We start from the raw sequence: 17,953 nt of genomic DNA, 5'->3' as shown, positions 1-17,953 counted from the left end.
CATGCAAGAAGTTAAAAAAAGACAAACGGTTACAAGGAAACAAACAGTTCCAGGTGCAGCGGCTCTAAATCTATCACAAGGCAATAGGTATAGGGGACTCTGCCGGATACAAACACAGGGCTTTATGTTGTTATTTCTTGAGCAAAATCCTGGGAACTTCATACATTGCTTGCTTCATTACCTTATCAGTTAACTGGACTTTTTGATATGTTGAGAGTCAGTTTACAAAAGTTAACTCATTGAGGAAGGAGTTGGGTAAGGAGTCCTTGATGTCTTGTAAATGAAGGAGCCAAATGGAGTTCGTCCGGTTTTCTCAGCTAAGGGAGAGTCTATTCATGTGGAAACAAGGCTAGCTAGTTAAGGAGAGTCTATAAACAAGGTTAGGTATTATAGTTCCAATATTTCCCCCATTTTTCTGTCTTCTTCTGAGCCTTCCAAACTGTTCCAACCTCTGCCTTTTACCCAATTCCAAAGTCTCCTTCACATTTTTGTTATGTTTACAGCAGTTCATCACTCCTGGTACCAATTTACTGTATTAGTCCATGCTCACACTGATGTAAAGACATACGCAAGACTGGGTAATTTATAAAGGAAATTGGCTTAATCGACTCACAGTTCTAGATGGCTGGGGAGGCCTCAGGAAACTTACAACCATAACAGAAAGGGAAGCCAGCATATCCTTCCTTACATGGTGGCAGGGAGAAGAAGAATGAGCAAAAAGGGAGAAAGCCCCACACAAAACCGTCAGATCTTGTGAAAACGCATACATTATCATAATATTAGCATGGAGGTAACTGCCCCCATGATTCAATTACCTCACATTGGGTTTCTCCCATGACACATGAGGATTATGGGAATTACAACACAAAATGAGATTTGGGTGGGGGCAGAGCCAAATCATATCTACATCTCTCTGGGGTGCAGCCCCAGGAGGCAAGTGAAAGACCTTTGGCCACAATCACTGCTAAGTTCTCTTCTTCTACCACCTCCAAGTTGTGGAACAAACATAAATCTTGAGATTGTCACAAATGCAGTGGGCAGCCTGAGAGTGCCAAGCCATAATCTATAGCCACCACTCAAGTGGGAGAAGAGCCCACAAATTCAGAGCATTGAGGAGAATCATGGATGCAACTATGAGAAAATATAGGAAAGCCACATGACTAGACAATGGCCTACCAACTGACCACTCTGCCTAAGTGCCACCAACTTGATTGCACTTCAAACTTCAACACTAAGAATACTTTGGTAGCATACCTTCCTGTGAAACCAAAGACAAGAATCAGTGAATAATGATGACTCTGCACAAAGTCTCGACCCTATGCAAACACCAGAAAAGAAGTCCACTGACTGAACTCAATTTACACCACAGATTAAGAAGAAAAAACACCCACACAAACCGATGAGAAAGAACATGGCAAGAATTCTGGTAACTCAAGTGGCCAGAGTTACTTATGTTCATAAAATGACTTCACTGATTTTCCAACAAGGGCTCTTAACAAGACTGAGATAGCTGAAATGGCAGAAATCGAATTCAGAATATGGGTAGGTGGGAAGATCACTGAGGTTCAGGTGAACAGCAAAACTCAATCCAAGAAAACTAGGAATCACAATAAAATGATACAGGAGCTAACAGACAAAATAGTCAGTATTAAAAAGCACCTAATTGACCTGATAGAGCTGAAAAACACACCATAAGAATTTCCCAAATGCAATTACAAGTATTAAAAGCAGAATAGATGGAGCTGAGGAAGAAAATCTGAGAGCTTGAAGACAAGCTCTCTGAAATAGACAGTCAGACAAAATATATATATATATATATATATATATATATATATATATAAATAGAAAGGAATGAACAAAACCCTCTAAGAAATATGGGATTATGTTAAGAGTGAAATTTATGAATAATTGGTATCAGTGAAAGAGATGAGGAGAAAGCAAACTGATTGTAAAACTTATTTTAGGATATTGTCCATGGAAACCTCCCCACCTCACTAGACAGGCCAACATTCAAATACAGGAATTACAGAGAATGCCAGCAAGATACCACAGAAGAAGATCATTCTCAAGAAACATAACGATAAGATTTTCCAAGATTGAAGTATAGAAAGAATGTTAAAGGCAGCTAGACGGAAAGGGCCAGTCACTTACAAAGGTAATGCTCTCAGGCTAACACAGAACCTTTCAGCAGGAACTTTACAATCCAGAAGAGACTGAGGTTCTAAATTCAACATTTCTAAAAAAAAGAAATCTCCAATCAAGAACTTCACATAGAGCCAAACTAATCTTTATAGGTATAGGATAAATAAAATCATTTTCAGGCAATCAAATGCTGACAAAATTAGTTTCCACCAGTTCGGCCTTGCATGTGCTACTGAAAGAAACACTAAATATGAAAAGGAAACACTGTTACTCGTCACTACCAAAACACACTTAAGTACACAGGACAGTGACACTATAAAGCAACCACATAAACAAGTCTGCATAATAACCAGCTAAAAACAAAAGGATAGGGGCAAATCCACACATATCAATATTAACCTTGAATGTACATTGGCTAAGTGCCCCAATTAAAAGGCAAAAAGTGGCAAGCTGAATAAAAAAGCAAAACCAAATTGTATGCTGTCTTGAAGAGACCCATCTCACTTGCAATGACAACCATATACTCAAAATAAAAGAAGGGAGGAAAATTTACGAAATAAATGGAAATCAGAAAAAAAGCAAGGGTTGCAATTCTAATTTTAGATGAAACAGACTTTAAGCCTACAACAATCAAGAAAGACAAAGAAGAGCATTACATAATGGTAAAGGATTCAATTCAACAGAAAGACCTAACTATTCTAAATATATATGCACTAAACACATGAGCCCCCAGATTCATAAAGCAAGTTCTTAGAGAACTATGAAGACACTTAAACGCTTACACAAAAATAGTGGAAGACTTCAACACTCTACCTATAGTATTATACAAAATATTAAGGCAGAAATTTAACAAAGCTCTTCAGGACCTGAATAATGGAACAAATAGACCCAATAGACATCTATAGAACTCTTCACCCAAAAACAATAGAATAAACATTCTTCTCATCTGCACCTACACATCCTCTAAAATGGACTACACAATCAGACATAAAACAGTCCTCAGCAAATGAACAAAATTTGAAATCATACCAACCACACTCTTGGACCACAATGCAATAAAAATAGAAATGAAGATTTAAAAAATTGCCCCAAACCATACAATTACATGGAAATTAAGCAACCTATTCCTGAATGACTTTTGGATAAATAACAAAATTAAGGCAAAAATCAAGAAATTCTTTGAAACTCATGAGAACAAAGATGCAACATGCCAGAATCTCTGAGACACAGCTAAGGCAGTGTTAAGAGGGAAATTCATGGCACTCAATGTCCACATCAAAAACCTAGAAAGATTTCAAATTAACAACCTAATATCACAACTGAAAGAACTAGAGAAGGGAGAGAAAGCCATCTCCAAAACTAGAAATAAGAAAACAAGTAACCAAAAATCATAAGTAAATTGGAGGAGATTGAGATACAAAAAATCGTTGAAATGATAAACAAATCCAGGAGTTTGTATATTTTTAAAATTTAATAAGATAGAAAGACCACTAGTTTGAATAACAAAGAAGAAAATAGAGAATATCCAAAAAAACAAAACTGAAAATGAAAAAGGGGGACATAACCATGGACCCCACAAATTACAAATAACCATCAGGGACTACAATGAACATGTCTAGGAACAAAAGCTAGGAAAAGCTATGAGAAATTGATAAATTTGTGGACACATACACCTTCCTCCTAAGACTGAATCAGGAAGAAATTGAAGCCCTGCACAGAACCACAGTGAGAAATGAAGTTGAATTAGTAATAAATGGCCTACTAACTAAAATAGATGACCACTAACCAGTAATAAATGTTCTACTATCTATCTCAGGACCAGCTGGATTCACAGCCAAATTTTGTCAGATGCAAAAAGGAGAAGGAGTACCATTCATCTGAAACTATTCCAAAAAATTAAGGAGGAACTCTAGGCCAGAATTATCCTATTACCAAAACTTGGCAGAGGTGCAATAACAAAAGACAACTTCAGGCAAATTCTCTTGATAAACACTGATGCAAAAATCATCAGCAAAAACAAACTGAATCCAGCACCACATCAAAAAGCTAATCCACCATGATAAAGTAGGCTTTATTCTTAGGTTGCAAGGTTAGTTCAACATATGCAAATCAATAAATGTGATTCATCACAAACAAAACTAAAGACAAAAACAGCAGGATTATCTCAATAGATGCAGAAAAGGCTTTTGATAATACTCAACATGTTAAAAACTCTCAATAAACAAGATATTGAAGGAACATACCTCAAAATAATAAGAGCCATCTATGACAAACCCACAGCCAACATCACACTGATGAGGAAAAGTTGAAAACTGGCACAAGACAAGGATACTATTCCTATCGTAAAAACACATTTGCATGCATATGTTCATTGCAACACTATTCACTACAGCAAAAACGTGGAATCAACATAAACACCCACCAATGGTAGACTGAATAAAGAAATTGTGGTACATATATACATGGAATACTATGCAGCCATAAAATAGAACAAGATTGTGTTCTTTGCAGGGACATGGGTGGAGCTGGAGACCATTATCCTTAGCAAAATTTTGCAGAAAAAGTAAATCAAATGTCACATGTTCTTGCTTATAAGTGAGAGCTAAATGATGAAAATACAGGGACATAAAAAGAAGAAGAACAGACACTGGGGCTTACTTGAGGGTGGAGGATGAGAGGAGAGATAAATTCAGAAAAAATATTTATCTGGTACTAAGTTTAATTTCCAGGTGATACAATATTCTGTACACCAGTCCCATTTGACATGAGTTTACTTATATAAGAAACCTGCACATGTATCCCTGAACCTAAAAGAAGTGAAAATAAAAAAGAAAAGAATGAAACCAAAAGCAGGTTGTAAGAGCTGGGCGCAGTGGCTCATTCTTGTAATCCTGTCACTTTGGGAGGCCAAGTCAAGCAGATCACTTGAACCTAGCAGTTTAAGACTAGTGTGTGCAACATGGTGTAACCCTATTGATACATAATACAAAACTTATCCTGGCTGCATAATACAAAACTTATCCTGGCATGATGACACTCCACTATAGTCCCAGCTACTTGCAAGTCTGAGCTGAGAGGATCACTTGAGACTGGGATGTTAAGGCTACAATGAGCTGTAATTGCATGCCTGCAATCCATCTTGGTGATAGAATGAGACTCTTTGTCAAGAACAAAAACAAACAAAACAACAATAACAACAACAACAAAAGCAGATTGAAAAATTAAGAAAAATATGTACTTTGTTCTATTGTGTGATACTGGTGGTTGTACAACTTTGTGAATATAATCACTGAATGGTGTACTTTAAAGCATGTTTTTTAAAAATTTAAATTCTATTTTAATAAAATAATTATTATAAAACAAAATATAATTTAAAATATGAGCAAAACCTCCAAAAATATGAGAGTATGTAGAGACCAAATTTTTGATTCTTTGGCATTTTGAGAGAGGAGAGAGAATAAGCAAATAGTAAAATATTTTTGAGGATATAGTCCATGAAAATTTCCCTAATCTCATTAGCAAGATTGACTTGGAAATCGAAGAAATACGAAGAACCCCAGACAGTTACTGCATAAGACAACCATCCCCAAGGCACAGAGTTATCAGATTGACCAAGGTCAAGGGAAATGAAAAATCTTAAAGGCAGCTAGAAAGAAGAATGAATTCCCATACAGAAGGACTTCATCAGGCTAGCAGTAGACCTTTCAGCAGTAACCTTCCTAGCCAGAAGAGATTGGGGACCTACTTTCAGAGGCCCCCAGTCTTTTTAAAGAAGAAAAATTCTAACCAAAAATTTAATATCTCACCAAACTAAGCTTCATAAGTAAAGGAGTTACAGAATCCTTCTCAGACAACCAAGTGCTGAGGGAATTTATTTCAAGTAGACCAACCAGGTCTGTAAGGGAGTGCTAAACATGGAATAAAAGAATGACACATGCTACACAAAAACATACTTTACCACCTAGCCCACAAACACTGTAAAGCAATGAAGCAATTAAGTCTACATAATAATCAGATAACAACATGATGACAGCATAAAAATCACATGTATCAATACTAATTTTGAATTTAAATGGGCTCAAATACTCTACTTAAAAGACATAGAGTGGACAGCTGGATGAAAAGACAAGACCCAACAATCTGTTGCTTTCAAGAGATCCATCTCACATTTAACAGCATCCACAAACTCAAAGTAAGGGAATGGAGGAAGGTTTAACATGGAAATGGGAATCAAAAAAGATCAGAAGTCACTATTCTAATATTAGAATATTATAGATGAATATCTAATATTAGATGAAGCAAACTGTAAACCTACAAATATTAAGAAAGATTATGAAGGGTATTACATAATGGTAAAGGGTACAATCTAACAATAAGACTTAATTTATCCTATGTGTCCATGCATCCAACACTGGAGCACCTAGATTCATAAAACAGTCTCTTCTTGGCCTACAGGAAGGTGTAAAGAGTCATGCAATAATAGTAGAAGACTTCAGTAATTCATTGAAAACATTAGACAGATCATCAAGGCAGAAGACTTAAAAAGATACTTGGGAATTGAACTTGACAGCTTGACCAGTTTGACCTAATAGACATCTATGGAACACTCCACCCAACAACCATAGAATATACATTAGTCTCTTTTGAACACAAAATATAGTCTAAGATCAACTACATGCTTGGTCATAAAGCAATTCTCAATAAATTAAAAAAAACTGAAAGCATATTAAGCATACTCTTAGACCATAATGGAATAAAAATATAAATCAATATCAAGAAGATCTCTCAAAACTACACATATACACAGAAATTAAACAACTTGCTCCTGAGCAACTCCTGAGTAAACATCAAAATTAAGGCAGAAAGTAAAAAATGTACTTCAAATTAATGAAAATAGAGACACGACTTACCAAAATCTCTGGCATGTGGCAAAAGCATTGTTTAAAGGAAAGTTTATAGCCCTCAATGCCTTCATCAAGTAGTTAGAAAGATTTCGGCCAGGCGTGGTGGCTTATGCCTGTAATCCCAGCACTTTGGGAGGCCGAGGCAGGTGGATCACGAGGTCAGGAGATCGAGACCACCCTGGCTAACATGGTGAAACCCCATCTCTACTAAAAATACAAAAAATTAGCCAGGCGTGGTAGCAGGCGCCTGTAGTCCCAGCTACTTGGGAGGCTGAGGCAGGAGAATGGCATGAACCCAGGAGGCGGAGCTTGCAGTGAGTCGAGAGCATGCCACTGCACTCCAGCCTGAGTGACAGAGAGAGACTCTGTTTCAAAAAAATAAAAATAAATAAAAAGAAGTTAGAAAGATTTCCAATTAACACTCCAACTTTGAATCTAAAGGATTTATAAACAAAACTATAAACCAACCACCAAGATAGCAGAAAAAAGAAATATCTAAAATTGGAGTAGAACTTAATGAAATTCAGATTCAAACGTCATACAAAAGATCAATGAAACCAAGAGTTAGTTTTTCTAAAAAATAGACCAGGTGTGGTGGCTCACATCTATAAACCCAACACTGTGGAAGGCCAAGGCAGGTGGATGACCTGAGATCAGGAGTTCAAGAGGAGTCTGGGCAACATGGAGAAACCCTGGCTCTACTAAAAGTAAATAAATTAGCCAGAAATGGTGGTGGACACCTGTAGTCCCAGCTACTCAGGAGGCTGAATCAGGAGAATCACTGAACTCAGGAGGTAGAGGTTGCAGTGAGCCAAGAGAGTACCACTGCACTTCATCCTGCACAACAGAGTGAGACTCTGTCTCAAATAATAAATAATATTGATAGACTGCTAGCTAGATTAACAAAAAAAATCCAAATACGTGCATTCAGAAATGACAAAGATGACATCACAGTTGATCTCACAGAAACAGAAAAGATCCTCAGAGGATATTATGAACACTACTATCATAAAATTTAGAAAATCTAGAGGAAATTAATAAATTCCTAGATACACAAAATCTTACAAGATTGAATCAGGAAGAGATTGATATCCTGAATAGACCACTACTGAGCTCTTAAATTGAATCAGTAATACAAAACCTACAAACTAACAAAAGCCTTGGACTAGATGGATTCATAGCTGAATTCTACCAGATGTATAAAGAAGAACTAGTAACAATCCTACTGAAACTATTCCAAAAAATTGAGGAGGATGACTGTGTTCTGTTCATTCTATGAAGCCAGCATCAGCCTAATACTAAAATTTGGCAAAGGCATGACAAACTAAGAAAACTCAAGGTCAATATCCCTGATGAACTTAGACCCAAACATCCTCAACAAAATACTAACTAACTGAATTCAGCAGCATAGTAAAAAGCCAATTCACCACAAACAAGTAGATTTTTTTTTTTTTTTTTTACTGTGATGCAAGTTTGGTTACCTCTCGATCAATGTGATTCTCCACATAAGTAGAATTAAAAGCAAAAACTACATGGTCATTTCAATAGACACAGAAAACACTTTCAATAAAATTCAGCATTCCTTCATAATAAAATCCTTCAACAGAGTAGGCATTGAAAGAACTTACTTCAGAATATTGGCAGCCAACTATGACAAACTCATAGCCAATATTATACTGAATGAGCTGAATGGGCAAAACCTGGAATTATTCCCCTTGAGAAGTGGAACAAGGCAAGGATGTGCACTATTGCCACTACCATTCAGCATAGTAATGAAGGTAATGAAAGATATGATTGTCAGAACAATTAGGCAAGACACGAGAAAGTAAAAGATATCCAAATGAGAAAAGGAGAAATTAAACTATCTCTCTTTGTTGGTGATATAATTATATATTTAGAAACCCCCAAAGACTCTGGTGAAAATCTACTAGAACTGAAAAACTATTTCAGTAATGTTTCAAGATACAAAATTAATGTATAGAAGTCAGTAGCAATTGTATACAAAAATAATGCCCAGGCTAAGTGTAAAATCAGGAACACAGTCCTGTTTACAATAGCAACACATACAAAGAAATGAAATACCTAGGAATACAGCTAACTGAAGAGGTCTACCAAAGTTCTCTACAAGAACTACAAAATGCTGCTGAAAGAAATCAGAGATGACACAAATAAAAGAAAAGCACTCCATGCTTACGTATTGGAAGACTCAATATTATTAAAATAGCCATATTGCAAAAAGCGTTTTATTGATTCAACCCTATTCTTATCAAACTACCAATGTCAATTTTCATAGAACTAGAAAAAAGCTATTTTAAAATTCATATGGAACCAAAAAAGAGCCCAAAATAGCCAAAGCAATCGTAAGCAAAAAGAAAAAAGCTACAATCATCAAACTACTGGACTTCAAACTACATTAAAAGGCTACAGTAACCAAAACAGCCTGGAACTGGTATAAAAGCAGACATTTAGACTGATGGAACAGAATAGAAAACTCAGAACTAAAGCCCCTTACCTAACAAAGCCAACAAAGACAAATGATGAGGAAAGGACTCCCCATTCAATAAATGATGCAGGAAAACTAGATAGCCATACTCAGAATAATGAAACAAGAGCCTTACCTCTCACCATTTACAAAAATTAACTCAAGATGAATTAAATATTTAAATACAAGAACTCAAACTATAAAAATCCTAGAAAGAAACCTAGGAAATACCTTTCTCAACATTAGCCTTGGCAAATAATTTTTGGCTAAGTCCTCATCATAGCGGATCAATTGGGGTAAAGTGGCTAGACCATGTTGCTGTCTGTGTTGACTAACTGGAGTATGCTCTTGTGAGAATGGGACTTAATCTCAGACAATTCTACCAGAGGATTGACAGCAAAGTGCTCTCGACCTCTGCAGCATTTCAAGCATGTGGGGGAGAATAATTCCTTCATTCCTGTGAGAGGAGTTGCATGACACACATTATCTTTTACAACTGTTTTAAACTATGCTAATTAATCTTTGGCCTGACTAATAGATATCTGCTTCTTTTCACCAAGGAGCTCACTAATATAATGAGTAGCAGTGAAGAAATCAAAATTCTTTCTAACTGTACTTTTGTACTCATTTGTAAACATATAAAACAGTGTTTTCTATCTTGGATACCCTTAGTAATAATAAATTTGCTGAGGAACATACTTTTTTCATATTCGTCAACAGAGGGACTCAAATTTTTATGTAGTTGATTCAGAGAAGAAGGTCTTATCTACCAAAATAGCCTATAATATTATTGAAAACAAAGACTATTTTTGTTTGTTTCTATAATTCCTACAGTATTTAGAAATATGAATAATTATGCATAGATGGCATAAATAGACAATAGGGACATAAATGTAACAATTCTACATGTGTTTAATTAAAATGTACTGCCATATTGTTACATCTATTAGCTTAGTTTCTTTGTAAAATCCTCAGACCCAACAATCTAATAATGCCTAAAAAACTTGCATAATTAGTATGAGAGGTACAGTTGTGTCCTGATTTCTGATTCTCATTCCCCTATCTATGAGTCTCATTATAAAAATTAATTCTCCTGGGTATAGAAATATTAGATAATAATCAAGGCCACGTGAGGAATATCATGAAGTATTAAAGTCTCATTAAAACATCAGCACAATTCAGTACCCAACATTCACAGAGATACAAACTGGGTTACTTCCTTCATCAGGACTGAGTGCAGTTATCTGAATAATCTTAATTATTCTGTAGGTGATCCAAATGCTAAGCATCATAACTTTTTTCCATGATAATCTGGATTTATCAATCTCAAGATGAACCGTTTAACTTCTTTTTAAAAATTATCTTTTCAAGGACTTTGTTACATCTTTATTGTCAAAATTTATCTTCCCCAACATTCATTTTTAGACAAGTTAAAAAATTGAATTTAGAATTATAGTCATCTAGGAGACATAATAAATTTTCTGTTACTCCTTAATTATATCGGGTTTTCATTATTATTTATTTTGTTGAAACAATAAAAATCATTTCACCATTTGTTTAAAATGATACAAAGTGAAATAAACCAATTAATTCTAATAAGTTTATTATTTTAGGTTGTAATGAAATATATAATATGAATGATGCATAAAATTTATTAATATACTACATGTATGTCTGTAATAAATATTTTTTCTCCTTTATCAAATACAGTTTTACTATTTTAAAACAGATTAATAGTATGTTCTTTATTTTGTACCACATTAACAGATATCCTTCATAAATATCACTTTATTGCATATACCTAATATAAAATATAGATTAGGAGTTTAAATCAAAATGTCATTAATTATCTCATCCTTGTATTAATCCATTCTATCAACTTATTTGCAATTTATGATTTATGAGATGTTGAAAGTAGGCACTGTGCAGTTAATCACTCTTACCATATTGTCATTTAGGAGAAAAAAATGTCAAGGAAAGAATGAACAGATCAAAGGATCAGTATAATTTCTATGAATTACTAATGTTTTCAACTTAACTTCTACAACATTGACTATATTATATGAATTATAACAGAGTATAACAAAAAAAAAGCACAATAGTCAGAAACTCCCATATTAAAGTACCCATTGAGTTCAATGTGGTCTGCTTTGACCAGATTTTTATTCCATCTTACTGGATGGCACACACTGGATGAGAGATGTATGAAGGGCTCATCTAAGGGACACAAAAATATACAGTAAAGTATAAATTATACGTTCTACTATATTGGATTTTGGATCAATTTTTTATCTTGGGATAAATCTGTCTCTGAGAAAGTTACTACAAGCAACAGACACATGACTAAATAAAAAATAAACATGCATTTTAAAAAATTTCCTGTACTATATAAGAAGTAAAATCACAGTCCTCAGAAAGACCTGAGATGCTCTAGCAGGAGAATATTTATTTCTGTTATTCTGCTCTTGAAGTAACACTCCATGCTTTTCTCATAACACAAATTGCAAAGAAAGTTAATGTCTTTGGCTCCTTGCCAAAGGTAATCCTTGTCAGTGGATTATCTTCTTTGGAGTTAAGAACTTTTCATTTTCTAAGTTGCTCCTGCTAAAGACCAGAGCAGGAAGTAAGTGAGAAATACCTTCTGTTTTATTGAATGTCTATAAAATCCCAAGTAGCCTCCTGTGATTGTTTTTCCCTCTTACCAATTTATCATTGCCACCTCAATCTGCATCTCATTAACTTTTAGTGCACTTAACTTTACTAAAATATTTACTTATTATATTTTCTGATAGCTCAAAAATTCTATTGGTATAAAAGTAAGGAGAGAAGAAAAATTAGAGGCATTGAAACTAAAATAAAAATGAGAAAAATAAAAAGATGGTTAAGTTGATGAAAATTTTATAAATAGATAAACATGGCAAACGATCAAGCCAGATTGAAGTATGTGAAGAGTTGATGTGATGGTAAAGCAAAAAGTTCCATGATGCTATTAGAAGTCTAAGGGAAGAGAGGGGGAAAATTTTCATCAAAACTAATTCTTTAAATCCAAATTTTATATTTTTTAATGCTTTATAGAAAAAATATTAGATACAAGAATATAATAAAATACAGTAAATTGAGGGATGTAGAAGTGTGCATATGACATTTAGAAGCAGCTAGCAATGAGTCAAAAACAGAACGCAGGAAACATGCTAAGTGAACTAACTCAGGAAAGGAAAACCAAACATCCTATGTTCTCACTCATGTGGGAGCTAAACTATAAGGACACAAAGGTATAAGAATGATACAATGGACTTTGGGGACTCAGGGGGAAAGGTGGGAGGAGTGTGAGGCATAAAATACTACGCACTAGGCACAGTATACAATGCTTGGGTGTTGGGTGCACCAAAATCTCCAAATACAACACTAAAGTACTTACTCGTGTAACCAAACACCACCTGTTCCCCCCAAAACTACTAAAATAAAAACATAGGACGGGCGCGATGGTTCACGCCTGTAACCGCAGCACTTTGGGAGGCTGAGGCGGGCAGATCACGAGGTTAAGAGATTGAGACCAGCCTGGCCAACATGGTGAAAACTCGTCTCTACTAAAAATACAAAACGTTACCTGGACGTGGTGGCAGGCGCCTGTAATCCCAGCTATTCGGGAAGCTGAGGCAAGAGAATAGCTCAAACCCTGGAGGTGGAGGGTGCAGTGAGCCGAGATCACACCACTGCACTCCAGCCTGGTAACAGAGTGTGACTCCATCTCAATAAAATAAAATAAAATAAAAACATAAAAACATAAAATGACAAAACAAGAATAAAAGAATTGGTAACAAATTAGGTAATAAAAACAAGGTCAATGTTTTATTCAACTGAATTCCTCTATGAATTATAAGTTCTATCTAAAAACTAGCTTATATTTTACCTTTAAAAATAATCTTTAATATTTGGGATAAGATTCAATATCAAGATATCTCAGTAGAAAACTATTAATGACACTTTACTTGCCGTCCATCTCTTCTTGTAGACAAATGACTACATGTTTGACTATATATGTGCATATATATATATATATATATATATTTTTTTTTTTACACATAGTACATTAATAATGGGTAGTTTTAAATTTCTCATTTTACATTCATAAGTCAGGGAGTTGACACTATGCCTGTTCACTCAATTCTTCTCTTATTTTTCCTTTTTTCTTCCCTCTTTAGGTAAATTGCACATTTAATAAACAGAGGAGAAAATATGATACTGATGTGAAAGTTGTTCCTAATTACATGATTTGCTCAAAGCTCATTATTTTTTGCATAATAATGACAGATAATTTAAACTTAATGCATAGGCAATTTCTTTGAATATCTACACCAATAACTTTAGAAAGTCAGTGATCTCAGGGCTGATGTAAGAATTTCTAGGACAAATTGAGAACTGAACTAAAATTTCATTGTCCTGTAACTTCTTCCCAAGTTTTTTTTCCTTAGGTTTGCTCAGTGAGTTAAAAATTTCTCAAATATTAAAGATTATTATTATTTTTTTTTTTTGAGACGGAGTCTCACTCTGTTGCCAGGTTGTAGTGCAGTGGTGTGATGTCGGCTCACTGCACCCTCCGCCTTCAGGGTACAAGCGAGTCTCCTGCCGCAGTTTCCCGAGTAACTGGGATTACAGGTGCCTGCTACCATGCCCAGCTAATGTTTTGTATTTTTAGTAGAGATGGGGTTTCACCATGTTGGCCAGGCTGGTCTCAAACTCTTGACCTCATGATCTGCCCACCTCAGCCTCCCAAAGTGCTAGGGTTACAGGCGTGAACTACCGCGCCAGTCCTGTGTTTTTATTTTAGTGATTTTTGGGGAACAGATGGTGTTTGATTACATGAATAAGTTCTTTAGTGTTGTATTTGGAGATTTTGGTGCACCCAACACCCGAGCATTGTATACTGTGCCTAGTGTGTAGTCTTTTATCCCTCACACCCCTCCCACCCTTTCCCCTGAGTCCCCAAAGTCCATTGTATCGTTTTTATACCTTTGTGTCCTTATAGTTTAGCTCCCACATGAGTGAGAACATAGGATGTTTGGTTCCTCTCCTGAGTTAGTTCACTTAGCATGTTTCCCAGCGTTCTGAGTTTTGACTCCTTGCTAGCTGCTTTTAAATGTCATACACACACTTCTGCATCCATCAATTTACTATATTTTTTATTATATTCTTGTACCTAGTACTTTTTCTATAAAGCATTGAAAAAAGTATAAAATTTGGAATTAAAGAATTGGTTTTGATGATAACTTCCCCCCCTCTTCCCCTCAACTTCAAATAGCATCATGCAACTTTTTGCTTTACCATCAGCTCTTCACATACTTCAATCTGCCTTGATCATTTGCCATGTTTATCTATTTATAAAATTTTCATTCACTTAACTGCCTTTTTATTTTTCTCATTTTTATTTTAGTTTCAATGCCTCTAATCTTTCTTCTCTCCTTACTCTTATACCAATAGAATTTTTGAGCTATCAGAAAATATAATAAGTTCATAGTCCATAGCAGTACAATAAATATCATGCATATTGTTTTTCTCATATTCTTGCCTACTCTACCCTTAGTTTGAGGAGAAGATGGCCTGATGCCGTGGGCTAAAGACATTTCTAGCCAATGGGGATTATTTTATTTTTACGGTCTTGATTGACAGCCACAGTTGCTTTGACCTCCTAGAGGTCCCAGCATAAATGAAAAAAAAAAAAAAAAGTTAGAAATATAGAGCTCTAAATAAAAGATGAAAACATGGGACACAGTGATGCACTGTTTCAAGACAGTTGAAAAGACAACTTTGATGATAATTTATTATTTATTCCTCTTCTAAAGCATGCTACCACATTATATTTATTCTTAGTATAGTCTCTCACATAACTTAAATGATTTCCTTATTATTACTCATCATAGTACCACCAGAATCCTTCTTTATTAAGTATTAATTTAGTGCTTAACAAGTATCTAGTATTTTAGAAGGACTAGTGGATAATAATTATAAGTAATACATAAATGTACTTATAATTATTAGATAATGAGAACGTTTAGCATAACTTTGTATTAAGTATTGTTGTAGAAATGAACATGGAGCTGTAAAAAAGAATAGGTTTGCCAATTAGAACTTTTCAGACTTGAGATTTAAATTTTTCCACAAGTGTTAGAAGAAGAAAGAGCAGCAGAAACAGCAAATGTAAACATTCTGAGGTTAGTACATACTTGCAACTGTGGCACTATGATTTAAGCATAATCAGTTAGGCTTAGTGTGACATGGGCTGAGGTTTGAATAAAGTCACTGTAATGCAGAACCTTGAGAGCCAGGGAAAGAAACACAGATTTAATTCTAAAGGCAATGAAGAGCAGTCTATGTGACAGATTTTAGTGGGATGAGCCACTTAATCCAATTTATATTTTAAATGATTGAATTTATTGCTCAGTGGCAAACTTTGCTACTTGTAGTATGGCTCATGGAGAAACAGTATCAACACCAACTAGAAGCTTGTTAGAAATGCAGAATCTTTGGCTCCACTGCAGACCTGCTGAATCAAGTCAACATTTACAAATTTCCAAGAGAATCCCTTATATAATGAAATATGAGAAGCACTGGTTTAAGACACTCTTCTTTGATCCCACTGATTTTGTGCTGCTACAGACAAATTAGAGCCCTCCACAGGTCTCATCCTGCAGGTTTTTGTTTTTCCTTTTCTGTTTTTTTCTCAGTGCATCATTGCTTACCAAATCATTTTATATATTTCAAGTCTTCTTTTCTTCTCAGTTTCATCCTCATCCTGCTGGAGTGTATTTTCAAGTAATTGCCTCAGAAAGGGTTCAGTGAAGGTGTATCTGAATATGTGCACAGTCGAAGTTTGGCTGCTTTTAGAATTCAAAATTAAATACTTTTCTGCAGAACTGTAATGACATTTGTCTCTTCTAGAATCTGGCATTGCTCGTGATTTGTATGATGTTAACATGAAACTTGTTCTATTGTAAAGAGTCTTTTTTTAATTTTTTTTTATTTTTTGCTTTTACTCTGGAAGCTTTCATAAAAATTTTTAAAAACTTGGTGTTATTACATGTGAATATGCTTAGAGTTGGGGGGTATTTTCCTTAGTATTAATTTGATGATATCTTATTGTTTGTCTCTAGAACTCTTATTTGCGTTATATTGGACATCTAGTTTTTTAATATATATATTTTCCCATTGTTTTATGTTTCGTATCTTTTTTTGTGAAAAAAACAAAACAAACAAACAAACAAACAAACAAAAAAACAGGCTTTTACATCTAGAAAGTGGCCTGACACTGACAGCTAGGCCTTAGTGTTGTTAGAAACTGACCTAACACTCCAAAGTAGGTTACACTGTTTTGTGGTGGACAAAAATAATTGCACAGACATCAACAGGAGACAAGATCACTGTGAGACGGTGATAAAGTGAGACCAAAATAAGGTCACCGTACAACTCATAACTTATGAAATATATCTCTCTCTCAGCTCTCATGAGTGATTGCAGCTTCTTGTGTTCTGCTCACAGTATGATACAATTTATTTAAATATTCAGTCAAAGAACTTCTCCTGCCTCCTAACAGCACCCACTTCAAAGTGAATGCCAACTTCCATACACTTTTTCCAAAATGGTGCAATAAAAGTCCAAACCTAGTAACAGGTTCTTTCTAATACTCTTTTACTGAGACTATCCACCATGCCTTAAAGTGTGTTTCTGTCTCTGCAATTAGTAATCCACCCAACTTGTTCATCCACAGCTGCACTTCTAGTGATCTTTTGCTGGAAGGCATTGATGAAAGTAGTCTCTTAAAATAGACAGGGGAAATTTTAGTTTCACTTGGCAAACTGGTAAACTGAAACTTTAAAAAGTTATTTGATTTATAGTGTATTTTTTATCAGAAATTATTTTCATTTCACACCTCCTCAGCGATGCATTTGAATTCTCTGTCAACCTAGAAATATTTACCCTCTTTAGTTTTATCTCACACTGCAGATATTGGCAAATCCTACATGCCTTCCTATAAAACTAATTATTATGTCTCTGTTCTACAGTGTTCTTACTTCAAGTTAGATAATTATGACTATGTTGAATGTGTGCACTACTTAAAGATCTTTAGGAAGCAAATGACTCACTTTAAAAATTTTTGTCTATTGTTAGTAATAAATTTTCAGCACTATAGGAATCCTAAGGAAGGGGTTAAGAGAGATATTCTGGAATATCATAGCACATGGGCAGCACTTTCTCCCCTTGAAATAAGAATTGGTACTGGTGACAGAAGGAATGCATATACATCAAGTCATGGGAACTTCGACTCAGAGATGTTTTAGGGGTCATTGATTCCAGGTCACTAATTTCACAGGTGGAGAAAATTGTGTGTATATATAAACACACACACACATATACACACCCAAAATAGTTT

Source organism: Trachypithecus francoisi, unplaced genomic scaffold (genome assembly GCF_009764315.1).
Source record: "Trachypithecus francoisi isolate TF-2019V2 unplaced genomic scaffold, Tfra_2.0 Lachesis_group18, whole genome shotgun sequence".
NCBI classification, from domain to species: Eukaryota; Metazoa; Chordata; class Mammalia; order Primates; family Cercopithecidae; genus Trachypithecus; species Trachypithecus francoisi.
This window is presented reverse-complemented; position numbering follows the sequence as displayed.